The 15,272-nt window shown below is 45.3% G+C and overlaps 2 protein-coding genes and 10 non-coding genes across 17 annotated transcripts in view; all 12 read left to right on the top strand.

Moving 5' to 3' along the window:
• LOC127944872 (uncharacterized) overlaps positions 1-15,272 on the top strand; it is a 352,827-nt gene that overhangs the window by 289,098 nt on the left and 48,457 nt on the right. The window lies entirely within an intron of this gene.
• Positions 1-15,272, top strand: part of LOC127944298 (uncharacterized) — a 170,237-nt gene that overhangs the window by 140,503 nt on the left and 14,462 nt on the right. The window lies entirely within an intron of this gene.
• LOC127945448 (U2 spliceosomal RNA) lies at positions 1,371-1,561 on the top strand. Its single transcript, XR_008150780.1, has one exon. It is a non-coding gene; the product is annotated as a U2 spliceosomal RNA (small nuclear RNA).
• On the top strand, positions 1,936-2,099 carry LOC127945665 (U1 spliceosomal RNA). Its single transcript, XR_008150935.1, has one exon. It is a non-coding gene; the product is annotated as a U1 spliceosomal RNA (small nuclear RNA).
• On the top strand, positions 3,995-4,185 carry LOC127945447 (U2 spliceosomal RNA). The gene has a single exon (XR_008150779.1). It is a non-coding gene; the product is annotated as a U2 spliceosomal RNA (small nuclear RNA).
• LOC127945653 (U1 spliceosomal RNA) lies at positions 4,560-4,723 on the top strand. Its single transcript, XR_008150932.1, has one exon. It is a non-coding gene; the product is annotated as a U1 spliceosomal RNA (small nuclear RNA).
• Positions 7,211-7,401, top strand: LOC127945446 (U2 spliceosomal RNA). The gene has a single exon (XR_008150778.1). It is a non-coding gene; the product is annotated as a U2 spliceosomal RNA (small nuclear RNA).
• LOC127945641 (U1 spliceosomal RNA) lies at positions 7,776-7,939 on the top strand. Its single transcript, XR_008150923.1, has one exon. It is a non-coding gene; the product is annotated as a U1 spliceosomal RNA (small nuclear RNA).
• On the top strand, positions 10,427-10,617 carry LOC127945445 (U2 spliceosomal RNA). Its single transcript, XR_008150777.1, has one exon. It is a non-coding gene; the product is annotated as a U2 spliceosomal RNA (small nuclear RNA).
• LOC127945630 (U1 spliceosomal RNA) lies at positions 10,992-11,155 on the top strand. The gene has a single exon (XR_008150914.1). It is a non-coding gene; the product is annotated as a U1 spliceosomal RNA (small nuclear RNA).
• Positions 13,643-13,833, top strand: LOC127945444 (U2 spliceosomal RNA). Its single transcript, XR_008150776.1, has one exon. It is a non-coding gene; the product is annotated as a U2 spliceosomal RNA (small nuclear RNA).
• LOC127945619 (U1 spliceosomal RNA) lies at positions 14,208-14,371 on the top strand. The gene has a single exon (XR_008150905.1). It is a non-coding gene; the product is annotated as a U1 spliceosomal RNA (small nuclear RNA).

Genomic DNA, 15,272 nt, shown 5'->3' with positions numbered 1-15,272 from the left:
TTTGGGTGGGACTGGGCCAAATACCTGGCGCCAGGTTGCAAAAGAAGGTTTTCGACAAAATACCCGAAAATTTCGTCAGAGCGACGGGCCAATCTGAGACCTGCGTCTCGTTCGGCTCGAGCCAAGGATTCCGGTGACATAAGGCACGTGGCTCTGCGACCAACCGTTTGGGAGTTACGAGCCATGCCGTACTTTCCGTCAGGCCGATCGGGACGAGGCCCGGTGACGTTGTAGACAGGGGAGGGTACTACCCAGATAGCACACTTACGTCTGCAAGATGTCTGTTAAAGAAATGTTGATCTGGAAAGCATCTGCCATCTACAAACGTCTGACATACGCCTTTCAGATGTCAGTTTTATATACCTTCTAAATCATAAACATCTAAAAGACATCTAATTGACATCTATCTGACATCTAAAAGGCAGTGTTGGGGAGTAACTAGTTACATGTAACAGCATTACGTAATTTAATTACAAAATGAATGTAACTGTAATTAGTTACAGTTACGAAGAAAAAATTAGTAATTAAATTAAAGTTACTTATGAAATTTTTAACGATTACAAAGGCAATTACATTTGAATATTTACACACATCCACATACAGATTTCACTGATTTCTTTCCCAAATTGCACTGACTGTTCTGAGACATACGCCCTAATAATTTCCAGAATTTTAACAGAATTTTTTGTTTTTCCCAGTCCGCCCTTCCTGTAAATTAATGGCAAAAACATGCAGTTTCATTTAATACAAATAGGCCTACTGAAGCTTGCAGTGTTGTCAGCCTCTGCCGCCTCAATATAGGAGTACATGAGCACATAAACATCATTTCTAGAACTGCTCTGTGTCACGTCATGCATTTTACCTATCATATCATATACAAAGAGACAGCAGTTTAAAAAAACACCAATGTTTCAGGAGTTTATTATACAGGAATGACACATGCTTATTAGATAACTGTATTTGAGTTGATGTATATGTTTTTATTTATTATTATTTCATTTTCACAAATTTAGAAAAGTAATCTAAAAGTACTCAAAAGTAATTAGTTACATTACTTTAATAAAGTAATTGAAAAAGTTATACTACTATAACATTTTAAACAGGGTAACTTGTAATCTGTAACCTATTACATTTCCAAAGTAACCTTCCAAACACTGCTAAAAGGAGACGTCCAATAGACGTATTGCAGATGAGCAAACAGCCTTAAAACTACATCTTGCAGATGTAAATTCATATGTCAAATAGACGTCTCCTAGATGTATGTGTGCTATCAGGGTACCATCCCCCAGCGTTTTTAGGTCTCCCAAAACTTACCAAAGCCGAGATGGGCATCGCCGTGTCCGGCTTCCTCCCTGCTGCGTCTTAGCAGCATCGCTTCTCGGCCTTTTGGCTAAGATCAAGTGTAGTATCTGTTCTTATCAGTTTAATATCTGATACGTCCCCCATCCGGGGACTACATATTAAATGGATTTTTAGATCACGGAGCTGGAGCCGGGGCTTGCTCCGTCCACTCCATGCATCGGCCTGGTATTGCAGTGTCTCCAGGAACGGTGTGCTTTCCCTTTTTGGGGATTGCCATTTATTGTGTCGAATAGCAGAACAAGGAATGAGAGCTGCCATTGCAGATGCTGTGGTTTATTGCAAACTTTTTTCCTGATGTGTCCACCTGGGGTCTTGGACTCTTCCACTAACGATGCACCCACCTGAGGTCTTGAAGTCTTTCACAGACGAGGTGACGCATCGAATCAGGTGTGTTTGTTTAAAGAGAGTCATCTAAAACTGGCGTTGGGAAGCACCGGCCCATGAGCTTGGCAGTTTCCAGGCCAGTAACGGAAGGCACCCGTCCTTCCTTTCCCGGAGGGGGGGCGGAGGGCTAACCGTTGGTGAGGATGGTAGAGATGCAAATCAGACCTCTGGCTGACCGCCTGGGCCTTCATACTTACCTGGCAGGGGAGACACCATGATCAAGAAGGCGGTTCACCCAGGGCGAGGCTTGTCCATTGCACTCCGGCCATGCTGACCCCTGCGAATTCCCCAAATGCGGGAATCTCGACTGCATAATTTATGGTAGTGGGGGACTGCGTTCGCGCTCTCCCCTGAAATTGTTGGTGAAACAAAGCAGAAGAGGTTTTTACAGTTTTTTATTTATTTTCCTTTCAGAATGGGGAGTTCTGTCACATGCGAGATATGTGTTGTGCGCCTGTGAAACAAAGTCACTTGCGCTCTTGAAAAATCGGACCCTGGTGGGTAGTTTAGTTCGAACATAGCGCAGACCTTACTTTGAAAGTAGATTGGACTGACTGCAGCCTAGCTGTAACTGTCTCCATGTTGTTTGGTTGTCCTTTTTTTCGATTCGTATTAATTTTGTTGTCGCTTACAGCGACACCTAGTGGCCTGTCGCCGTGCCCTTTTTCACCTGGCCTCGGACTGAGCCCCTGCACAGGTGTGCCGATTTGGGTGAAGGGATCTCACTCCTTCCTGGAGTTATAGCCATTCGAGCCACCTCGGACAGGCCACCTTAGCACGTTTTGAGGTCCCCTCGCCAAGGTGAATGGAAATTTCCTCTATTTTTGGATGATTATTGACACTCAGACTCCAGAGAAGCTTTCTGTGCTGATTTGGGTGGGACTGGGCCAAATACCTGGCGCCAGGTTGCAAAAGAAGGTTTTCGACAAAATCCAAAATACCCGAAAATTTCGTCAGAGCGACGGGCCAATCTGAGACCTGCGTCTCGTTCGGCTCGAGCCAAGGATTCCGGTGACATAAGGCACGTGGCTCTGCGACCAACCGTTTGGGAGTTACGAGCCATGCCGTACTTTCCGTCAGGCCGATCGGGACGAGGCCCGGTGACGTTGTAGACAGGGGAGGGTACTACCCAGATAGCACACTTACGTCTGCAAGATGTCTGTTAAAGAAATGTTGATCTGGAAAGCATCTGCCATCTACAAACGTCTGACATACGCCTTTCAGATGTCAGTTTTATATACCTTCTAAATCATAAACATCTAAAAGACATCTAATTGACATCTATCTGACATCTAAAAGGCAGTGTTGGGGAGTAACTAGTTACATGTAACAGCATTACGTAATTTAATTACAAAATGAATGTAACTGTAATTAGTTACAGTTACGAAGAAAAAATTAGTAATTAAATTAAAGTTACTTATGAAATTTTTAACGATTACAAAGGCAATTACATTTGAATATTTACACACATCCACATACAGATTTCACTGATTTCTTTCCCAAATTGCACTGACTGTTCTGAGACATACGCCCTAATAATTTCCAGAATTTTAACAGAATTTTTTGTTTTTCCCAGTCCGCCCTTCCTGTAAATTAATGGCAAAAACATGCAGTTTCATTTAATACAAATAGGCCTACTGAAGCTTGCAGTGTTGTCAGCCTCTGCCGCCTCAATATAGGAGTACATGAGCACATAAACATCATTTCTAGAACTGCTCTGTGTCACGTCATGCATTTTACCTATCATATCATATACAAAGAGACAGCAGTTTAAAAAAACACCAATGTTTCAGGAGTTTATTATACAGGAATGACACATGCTTATTAGATAACTGTATTTGAGTTGATGTATATGTTTTTATTTATTATTATTTCATTTTCACAAATTTAGAAAAGTAATCTAAAAGTACTCAAAAGTAATTAGTTACATTACTTTAATAAAGTAATTGAAAAAGTTATACTACTATAACATTTTAAACAGGGTAACTTGTAATCTGTAACCTATTACATTTCCAAAGTAACCTTCCAAACACTGCTAAAAGGAGACGTCCAATAGACGTATTGCAGATGAGCAAACAGCCTTAAAACTACATCTTGCAGATGTAAATTCATATGTCAAATAGACGTCTCCTAGATGTATGTGTGCTATCAGGGTACCATCCCCCAGCGTTTTTAGGTCTCCCAAAACTTACCAAAGCCGAGATGGGCATCGCCGTGTCCGGCTTCCTCCCTGCTGCGTCTTAGCAGCATCGCTTCTCGGCCTTTTGGCTAAGATCAAGTGTAGTATCTGTTCTTATCAGTTTAATATCTGATACGTCCCCCATCCGGGGACTACATATTAAATGGATTTTTAGATCACGGAGCTGGAGCCGGGGCTTGCTCCGTCCACTCCATGCATCGGCCTGGTATTGCAGTGTCTCCAGGAACGGTGTGCTTTCCCTTTTTGGGGATTGCCATTTATTGTGTCGAATAGCAGAACAAGGAATGAGAGCTGCCATTGCAGATGCTGTGGTTTATTGCAAACTTTTTTCCTGATGTGTCCACCTGGGGTCTTGGACTCTTCCACTAACGATGCACCCACCTGAGGTCTTGAAGTCTTTCACAGACGAGGTGACGCATCGAATCAGGTGTGTTTGTTTAAAGAGAGTCATCTAAAACTGGCGTTGGGAAGCACCGGCCCATGAGCTTGGCAGTTTCCAGGCCAGTAACGGAAGGCACCCGTCCTTCCTTTCCCGGAGGGGGGGCGGAGGGCTAACCGTTGGTGAGGATGGTAGAGATGCAAATCAGACCTCTGGCTGACCGCCTGGGCCTTCATACTTACCTGGCAGGGGAGACACCATGATCAAGAAGGCGGTTCACCCAGGGCGAGGCTTGTCCATTGCACTCCGGCCATGCTGACCCCTGCGAATTCCCCAAATGCGGGAATCTCGACTGCATAATTTATGGTAGTGGGGGACTGCGTTCGCGCTCTCCCCTGAAATTGTTGGTGAAACAAAGCAGAAGAGGTTTTTACAGTTTTTTATTTATTTTCCTTTCAGAATGGGGAGTTCTGTCACATGCGAGATATGTGTTGTGCGCCTGTGAAACAAAGTCACTTGCGCTCTTGAAAAATCGGACCCTGGTGGGTAGTTTAGTTCGAACATAGCGCAGACCTTACTTTGAAAGTAGATTGGACTGACTGCAGCCTAGCTGTAACTGTCTCCATGTTGTTTGGTTGTCCTTTTTTTCGATTCGTATTAATTTTGTTGTCGCTTACAGCGACACCTAGTGGCCTGTCGCCGCGCCCTTTTTCACCTGGCCTCGGACTGAGCCCCTGCACAGGTGTGCCGATTTGGGTGAAGGGATCTCACTCCTTCCTGGAGTTATAGCCATTCGAGCCACCTCGGACACGCCACCTTAGCACGCTTTGAGGTCCCCTCGCCAAGGTGAATGGAAATTTCCTATTTTTTTGGATGATTATTGACAGTCAGACTCCAGAGAAGCTTTCTGTGCTGATTTGGGTGGGACTGGGCCAAATACCTGGCGCCAGGTTGCAAAAGAAGGTTTTCGACAAAATCCAAAATACCCGAAAATTTCGTCAGAGCGACGGGCCAATCTGAGACCTGCGTCTCGTTCGGCTCGAGCCAAGGATTCCGGTGACATAAGGCACGTGGCTCTGCGACCAACCGTTTGGGAGTTACGAGCGATGCCGTACTTTCCGTCGCTGCAGTTCCACCGTCAGGCCGATCGGGACAAGGCCCGGTGACGTTGCAGACAGGGGAGGGTACTACCATCCCGCAGTGTTGCAGGTGTTTTCATCTTTGTTTGATTGTCCATTTACATTACATTTTCCCTATTTTTCAGCTTACGGCGCCACCTAGTGGCCTGTCGCCGCGTCCCTTTTCACCTGGCCTCGGACTGAGCCCCTGCACAGGTGTGCCGATTTGGGTGAAGGGATCTCACTCCTTCCTGGAGTTATAGCCATTCGAGCCACCTCGGACAGGCCACCTTAGCACGTTTTGAGGTCCCCTCGCCAAGGTGAATGGAAATTTCCTCTATTTTTGGATGATTATTGACACTCAGACTCCAGAGAAGCTTTCTGTGCTGATTTGGGTGGGACTGGGCCAAATACCTGGCGCCAGGTTGCAAAAGAAGGTTTTCGACAAAATCCAAAATACCCGAAAATTTCGTCAGAGCGACGGGCCAATCTGAGACCTGCGTCTCGTTCGGCTCGAGCCAAGGATTCCGGTGACATAAGGCACGTGGCTCTGCGACCAACCGTTTGGGAGTTACGAGCCATGCCGTACTTTCCGTCAGGCCGATCGGGACGAGGCCCGGTGACGTTGTAGACAGGGGAGGGTACTACCCAGATAGCACACTTACGTCTGCAAGATGTCTGTTAAAGAAATGTTGATCTGGAAAGCATCTGCCATCTACAAACGTCTGACATACGCCTTTCAGATGTCAGTTTTATATACCTTCTAAATCATAAACATCTAAAAGACATCTAATTGACATCTATCTGACATCTAAAAGGCAGTGTTGGGGAGTAACTAGTTACATGTAACAGCATTACGTAATTTAATTACAAAATGAATGTAACTGTAATTAGTTACAGTTACGAAGAAAAAATTAGTAATTAAATTAAAGTTACTTATGAAATTTTTAACGATTACAAAGGCAATTACATTTGAATATTTACACACATCCACATACAGATTTCACTGATTTCTTTCCCAAATTGCACTGACTGTTCTGAGACATACGCCCTAATAATTTCCAGAATTTTAACAGAATTTTTTGTTTTTCCCAGTCCGCCCTTCCTGTAAATTAATGGCAAAAACATGCAGTTTCATTTAATACAAATAGGCCTACTGAAGCTTGCAGTGTTGTCAGCCTCTGCCGCCTCAATATAGGAGTACATGAGCACATAAACATCATTTCTAGAACTGCTCTGTGTCACGTCATGCATTTTACCTATCATATCATATACAAAGAGACAGCAGTTTAAAAAAACACCAATGTTTCAGGAGTTTATTATACAGGAATGACACATGCTTATTAGATAACTGTATTTGAGTTGATGTATATGTTTTTATTTATTATTATTTCATTTTCACAAATTTAGAAAAGTAATCTAAAAGTACTCAAAAGTAATTAGTTACATTACTTTAATAAAGTAATTGAAAAAGTTATACTACTATAACATTTTAAACAGGGTAACTTGTAATCTGTAACCTATTACATTTCCAAAGTAACCTTCCAAACACTGCTAAAAGGAGACGTCCAATAGACGTATTGCAGATGAGCAAACAGCCTTAAAACTACATCTTGCAGATGTAAATTCATATGTCAAATAGACGTCTCCTAGATGTATGTGTGCTATCAGGGTACCATCCCCCAGCGTTTTTAGGTCTCCCAAAACTTACCAAAGCCGAGATGGGCATCGCCGTGTCCGGCTTCCTCCCTGCTGCGTCTTAGCAGCATCGCTTCTCGGCCTTTTGGCTAAGATCAAGTGTAGTATCTGTTCTTATCAGTTTAATATCTGATACGTCCCCCATCCGGGGACTACATATTAAATGGATTTTTAGATCACGGAGCTGGAGCCGGGGCTTGCTCCGTCCACTCCATGCATCGGCCTGGTATTGCAGTGTCTCCAGGAACGGTGTGCTTTCCCTTTTTGGGGATTGCCATTTATTGTGTCGAATAGCAGAACAAGGAATGAGAGCTGCCATTGCAGATGCTGTGGTTTATTGCAAACTTTTTTCCTGATGTGTCCACCTGGGGTCTTGGACTCTTCCACTAACGATGCACCCACCTGAGGTCTTGAAGTCTTTCACAGACGAGGTGACGCATCGAATCAGGTGTGTTTGTTTAAAGAGAGTCATCTAAAACTGGCGTTGGGAAGCACCGGCCCATGAGCTTGGCAGTTTCCAGGCCAGTAACGGAAGGCACCCGTCCTTCCTTTCCCGGAGGGGGGGCGGAGGGCTAACCGTTGGTGAGGATGGTAGAGATGCAAATCAGACCTCTGGCTGACCGCCTGGGCCTTCATACTTACCTGGCAGGGGAGACACCATGATCAAGAAGGCGGTTCACCCAGGGCGAGGCTTGTCCATTGCACTCCGGCCATGCTGACCCCTGCGAATTCCCCAAATGCGGGAATCTCGACTGCATAATTTATGGTAGTGGGGGACTGCGTTCGCGCTCTCCCCTGAAATTGTTGGTGAAACAAAGCAGAAGAGGTTTTTACAGTTTTTTATTTATTTTCCTTTCAGAATGGGGAGTTCTGTCACATGCGAGATATGTGTTGTGCGCCTGTGAAACAAAGTCACTTGCGCTCTTGAAAAATCGGACCCTGGTGGGTAGTTTAGTTCGAACATAGCGCAGACCTTACTTTGAAAGTAGATTGGACTGACTGCAGCCTAGCTGTAACTGTCTCCATGTTGTTTGGTTGTCCTTTTTTTCGATTCGTATTAATTTTGTTGTCGCTTACAGCGACACCTAGTGGCCTGTCGCCGCGCCCTTTTTCACCTGGCCTCGGACTGAGCCCCTGCACAGGTGTGCCGATTTGGGTGAAGGGATCTCACTCCTTCCTGGAGTTATAGCCATTCGAGCCACCTCGGACACGCCACCTTAGCACGCTTTGAGGTCCCCTCGCCAAGGTGAATGGAAATTTCCTATTTTTTTGGATGATTATTGACAGTCAGACTCCAGAGAAGCTTTCTGTGCTGATTTGGGTGGGACTGGGCCAAATACCTGGCGCCAGGTTGCAAAAGAAGGTTTTCGACAAAATCCAAAATACCCGAAAATTTCGTCAGAGCGACGGGCCAATCTGAGACCTGCGTCTCGTTCGGCTCGAGCCAAGGATTCCGGTGACATAAGGCACGTGGCTCTGCGACCAACCGTTTGGGAGTTACGAGCGATGCCGTACTTTCCGTCGCTGCAGTTCCACCGTCAGGCCGATCGGGACAAGGCCCGGTGACGTTGCAGACAGGGGAGGGTACTACCATCCCGCAGTGTTGCAGGTGTTTTCATCTTTGTTTGATTGTCCATTTACATTACATTTTCCCTATTTTTCAGCTTACGGCGCCACCTAGTGGCCTGTCGCCGCGTCCCTTTTCACCTGGCCTCGGACTGAGCCCCTGCACAGGTGTGCCGATTTGGGTGAAGGGATCTCACTCCTTCCTGGAGTTATAGCCATTCGAGCCACCTCGGACAGGCCACCTTAGCACGTTTTGAGGTCCCCTCGCCAAGGTGAATGGAAATTTCCTCTATTTTTGGATGATTATTGACACTCAGACTCCAGAGAAGCTTTCTGTGCTGATTTGGGTGGGACTGGGCCAAATACCTGGCGCCAGGTTGCAAAAGAAGGTTTTCGACAAAATCCAAAATACCCGAAAATTTCGTCAGAGCGACGGGCCAATCTGAGACCTGCGTCTCGTTCGGCTCGAGCCAAGGATTCCGGTGACATAAGGCACGTGGCTCTGCGACCAACCGTTTGGGAGTTACGAGCCATGCCGTACTTTCCGTCAGGCCGATCGGGACGAGGCCCGGTGACGTTGTAGACAGGGGAGGGTACTACCCAGATAGCACACTTACGTCTGCAAGATGTCTGTTAAAGAAATGTTGATCTGGAAAGCATCTGCCATCTACAAACGTCTGACATACGCCTTTCAGATGTCAGTTTTATATACCTTCTAAATCATAAACATCTAAAAGACATCTAATTGACATCTATCTGACATCTAAAAGGCAGTGTTGGGGAGTAACTAGTTACATGTAACAGCATTACGTAATTTAATTACAAAATGAATGTAACTGTAATTAGTTACAGTTACGAAGAAAAAATTAGTAATTAAATTAAAGTTACTTATGAAATTTTTAACGATTACAAAGGCAATTACATTTGAATATTTACACACATCCACATACAGATTTCACTGATTTCTTTCCCAAATTGCACTGACTGTTCTGAGACATACGCCCTAATAATTTCCAGAATTTTAACAGAATTTTTTGTTTTTCCCAGTCCGCCCTTCCTGTAAATTAATGGCAAAAACATGCAGTTTCATTTAATACAAATAGGCCTACTGAAGCTTGCAGTGTTGTCAGCCTCTGCCGCCTCAATATAGGAGTACATGAGCACATAAACATCATTTCTAGAACTGCTCTGTGTCACGTCATGCATTTTACCTATCATATCATATACAAAGAGACAGCAGTTTAAAAAAACACCAATGTTTCAGGAGTTTATTATACAGGAATGACACATGCTTATTAGATAACTGTATTTGAGTTGATGTATATGTTTTTATTTATTATTATTTCATTTTCACAAATTTAGAAAAGTAATCTAAAAGTACTCAAAAGTAATTAGTTACATTACTTTAATAAAGTAATTGAAAAAGTTATACTACTATAACATTTTAAACAGGGTAACTTGTAATCTGTAACCTATTACATTTCCAAAGTAACCTTCCAAACACTGCTAAAAGGAGACGTCCAATAGACGTATTGCAGATGAGCAAACAGCCTTAAAACTACATCTTGCAGATGTAAATTCATATGTCAAATAGACGTCTCCTAGATGTATGTGTGCTATCAGGGTACCATCCCCCAGCGTTTTTAGGTCTCCCAAAACTTACCAAAGCCGAGATGGGCATCGCCGTGTCCGGCTTCCTCCCTGCTGCGTCTTAGCAGCATCGCTTCTCGGCCTTTTGGCTAAGATCAAGTGTAGTATCTGTTCTTATCAGTTTAATATCTGATACGTCCCCCATCCGGGGACTACATATTAAATGGATTTTTAGATCACGGAGCTGGAGCCGGGGCTTGCTCCGTCCACTCCATGCATCGGCCTGGTATTGCAGTGTCTCCAGGAACGGTGTGCTTTCCCTTTTTGGGGATTGCCATTTATTGTGTCGAATAGCAGAACAAGGAATGAGAGCTGCCATTGCAGATGCTGTGGTTTATTGCAAACTTTTTTCCTGATGTGTCCACCTGGGGTCTTGGACTCTTCCACTAACGATGCACCCACCTGAGGTCTTGAAGTCTTTCACAGACGAGGTGACGCATCGAATCAGGTGTGTTTGTTTAAAGAGAGTCATCTAAAACTGGCGTTGGGAAGCACCGGCCCATGAGCTTGGCAGTTTCCAGGCCAGTAACGGAAGGCACCCGTCCTTCCTTTCCCGGAGGGGGGGCGGAGGGCTAACCGTTGGTGAGGATGGTAGAGATGCAAATCAGACCTCTGGCTGACCGCCTGGGCCTTCATACTTACCTGGCAGGGGAGACACCATGATCAAGAAGGCGGTTCACCCAGGGCGAGGCTTGTCCATTGCACTCCGGCCATGCTGACCCCTGCGAATTCCCCAAATGCGGGAATCTCGACTGCATAATTTATGGTAGTGGGGGACTGCGTTCGCGCTCTCCCCTGAAATTGTTGGTGAAACAAAGCAGAAGAGGTTTTTACAGTTTTTTATTTATTTTCCTTTCAGAATGGGGAGTTCTGTCACATGCGAGATATGTGTTGTGCGCCTGTGAAACAAAGTCACTTGCGCTCTTGAAAAATCGGACCCTGGTGGGTAGTTTAGTTCGAACATAGCGCAGACCTTACTTTGAAAGTAGATTGGACTGACTGCAGCCTAGCTGTAACTGTCTCCATGTTGTTTGGTTGTCCTTTTTTTCGATTCGTATTAATTTTGTTGTCGCTTACAGCGACACCTAGTGGCCTGTCGCCGCGCCCTTTTTCACCTGGCCTCGGACTGAGCCCCTGCACAGGTGTGCCGATTTGGGTGAAGGGATCTCACTCCTTCCTGGAGTTATAGCCATTCGAGCCACCTCGGACACGCCACCTTAGCACGCTTTGAGGTCCCCTCGCCAAGGTGAATGGAAATTTCCTATTTTTTTGGATGATTATTGACAGTCAGACTCCAGAGAAGCTTTCTGTGCTGATTTGGGTGGGACTGGGCCAAATACCTGGCGCCAGGTTGCAAAAGAAGGTTTTCGACAAAATCCAAAATACCCGAAAATTTCGTCAGAGCGACGGGCCAATCTGAGACCTGCGTCTCGTTCGGCTCGAGCCAAGGATTCCGGTGACATAAGGCACGTGGCTCTGCGACCAACCGTTTGGGAGTTACGAGCGATGCCGTACTTTCCGTCGCTGCAGTTCCACCGTCAGGCCGATCGGGACAAGGCCCGGTGACGTTGCAGACAGGGGAGGGTACTACCATCCCGCAGTGTTGCAGGTGTTTTCATCTTTGTTTGATTGTCCATTTACATTACATTTTCCCTATTTTTCAGCTTACGGCGCCACCTAGTGGCCTGTCGCCGCGTCCCTTTTCACCTGGCCTCGGACTGAGCCCCTGCACAGGTGTGCCGATTTGGGTGAAGGGATCTCACTCCTTCCTGGAGTTATAGCCATTCGAGCCACCTCGGACAGGCCACCTTAGCACGTTTTGAGGTCCCCTCGCCAAGGTGAATGGAAATTTCCTCTATTTTTGGATGATTATTGACACTCAGACTCCAGAGAAGCTTTCTGTGCTGATTTGGGTGGGACTGGGCCAAATACCTGGCGCCAGGTTGCAAAAGAAGGTTTTCGACAAAATCCAAAATACCCGAAAATTTCGTCAGAGCGACGGGCCAATCTGAGACCTGCGTCTCGTTCGGCTCGAGCCAAGGATTCCGGTGACATAAGGCACGTGGCTCTGCGACCAACCGTTTGGGAGTTACGAGCCATGCCGTACTTTCCGTCAGGCCGATCGGGACGAGGCCCGGTGACGTTGTAGACAGGGGAGGGTACTACCCAGATAGCACACTTACGTCTGCAAGATGTCTGTTAAAGAAATGTTGATCTGGAAAGCATCTGCCATCTACAAACGTCTGACATACGCCTTTCAGATGTCAGTTTTATATACCTTCTAAATCATAAACATCTAAAAGACATCTAATTGACATCTATCTGACATCTAAAAGGCAGTGTTGGGGAGTAACTAGTTACATGTAACAGCATTACGTAATTTAATTACAAAATGAATGTAACTGTAATTAGTTACAGTTACGAAGAAAAAATTAGTAATTAAATTAAAGTTACTTATGAAATTTTTAACGATTACAAAGGCAATTACATTTGAATATTTACACACATCCACATACAGATTTCACTGATTTCTTTCCCAAATTGCACTGACTGTTCTGAGACATACGCCCTAATAATTTCCAGAATTTTAACAGAATTTTTTGTTTTTCCCAGTCCGCCCTTCCTGTAAATTAATGGCAAAAACATGCAGTTTCATTTAATACAAATAGGCCTACTGAAGCTTGCAGTGTTGTCAGCCTCTGCCGCCTCAATATAGGAGTACATGAGCACATAAACATCATTTCTAGAACTGCTCTGTGTCACGTCATGCATTTTACCTATCATATCATATACAAAGAGACAGCAGTTTAAAAAAACACCAATGTTTCAGGAGTTTATTATACAGGAATGACACATGCTTATTAGATAACTGTATTTGAGTTGATGTATATGTTTTTATTTATTATTATTTCATTTTCACAAATTTAGAAAAGTAATCTAAAAGTACTCAAAAGTAATTAGTTACATTACTTTAATAAAGTAATTGAAAAAGTTATACTACTATAACATTTTAAACAGGGTAACTTGTAATCTGTAACCTATTACATTTCCAAAGTAACCTTCCAAACACTGCTAAAAGGAGACGTCCAATAGACGTATTGCAGATGAGCAAACAGCCTTAAAACTACATCTTGCAGATGTAAATTCATATGTCAAATAGACGTCTCCTAGATGTATGTGTGCTATCAGGGTACCATCCCCCAGCGTTTTTAGGTCTCCCAAAACTTACCAAAGCCGAGATGGGCATCGCCGTGTCCGGCTTCCTCCCTGCTGCGTCTTAGCAGCATCGCTTCTCGGCCTTTTGGCTAAGATCAAGTGTAGTATCTGTTCTTATCAGTTTAATATCTGATACGTCCCCCATCCGGGGACTACATATTAAATGGATTTTTAGATCACGGAGCTGGAGCCGGGGCTTGCTCCGTCCACTCCATGCATCGGCCTGGTATTGCAGTGTCTCCAGGAACGGTGTGCTTTCCCTTTTTGGGGATTGCCATTTATTGTGTCGAATAGCAGAACAAGGAATGAGAGCTGCCATTGCAGATGCTGTGGTTTATTGCAAACTTTTTTCCTGATGTGTCCACCTGGGGTCTTGGACTCTTCCACTAACGATGCACCCACCTGAGGTCTTGAAGTCTTTCACAGACGAGGTGACGCATCGAATCAGGTGTGTTTGTTTAAAGAGAGTCATCTAAAACTGGCGTTGGGAAGCACCGGCCCATGAGCTTGGCAGTTTCCAGGCCAGTAACGGAAGGCACCCGTCCTTCCTTTCCCGGAGGGGGGGCGGAGGGCTAACCGTTGGTGAGGATGGTAGAGATGCAAATCAGACCTCTGGCTGACCGCCTGGGCCTTCATACTTACCTGGCAGGGGAGACACCATGATCAAGAAGGCGGTTCACCCAGGGCGAGGCTTGTCCATTGCACTCCGGCCATGCTGACCCCTGCGAATTCCCCAAATGCGGGAATCTCGACTGCATAATTTATGGTAGTGGGGGACTGCGTTCGCGCTCTCCCCTGAAATTGTTGGTGAAACAAAGCAGAAGAGGTTTTTACAGTTTTTTATTTATTTTCCTTTCAGAATGGGGAGTTCTGTCACATGCGAGATATGTGTTGTGCGCCTGTGAAACAAAGTCACTTGCGCTCTTGAAAAATCGGACCCTGGTGGGTAGTTTAGTTCGAACATAGCGCAGACCTTACTTTGAAAGTAGATTGGACTGACTGCAGCCTAGCTGTAACTGTCTCCATGTTGTTTGGTTGTCCTTTTTTTCGATTCGTATTAATTTTGTTGTCGCTTACAGCGACACCTAGTGGCCTGTCGCCGCGCCCTTTTTCACCTGGCCTCGGACTGAGCCCCTGCACAGGTGTGCCGATTTGGGTGAAGGGATCTCACTCCTTCCTGGAGTTATAGCCATTCGAGCCACCTCGGACACGCCACCTTAGCACGCTTTGAGGTCCCCTCGCCAAGGTGAATGGAAATTTCCTATTTTTTTGGATGATTATTGACAGTCAGACTCCAGAGAAGCTTTCTGTGCTGATTTGGGTGGGACTGGGCCAAATACCTGGCGCCAGGTTGCAAAAGAAGGTTTTCGACAAAATCCAAAATACCCGAAAATTTCGTCAGAGCGACGGGCCAATCTGAGACCTGCGTCTCGTTCGGCTCGAGCCAAGGATTCCGGTGACATAAGGCACGTGGCTCTGCGACCAACCGTTTGGGAGTTACGAGCGATGCCGTACTTTCCGTCGCTGCAGTTCCACCGTCAGGCCGATCGGGACAAGGCCCGGTGACGTTGCAGACAGGGGAGGGTACTACCATCCCGCAGTGTTGCAGGTGTTTTCATCTTTGTTTGATTGTCCATTTACATTACATTTTCCCTATTTTTCAGCTTACGGCGCCACCTAGTGGCCTGTCGCCGCGTCC

This window comes from Carassius gibelio, chromosome A23, assembly GCF_023724105.1.
Source record: "Carassius gibelio isolate Cgi1373 ecotype wild population from Czech Republic chromosome A23, carGib1.2-hapl.c, whole genome shotgun sequence".
Classification (NCBI taxonomy): Eukaryota; Metazoa; Chordata; class Actinopteri; order Cypriniformes; family Cyprinidae; genus Carassius; species Carassius gibelio.
Note: the sequence above shows the minus strand (reverse complement) of the source record. Positions and strands in the feature narration are given on the sequence as shown.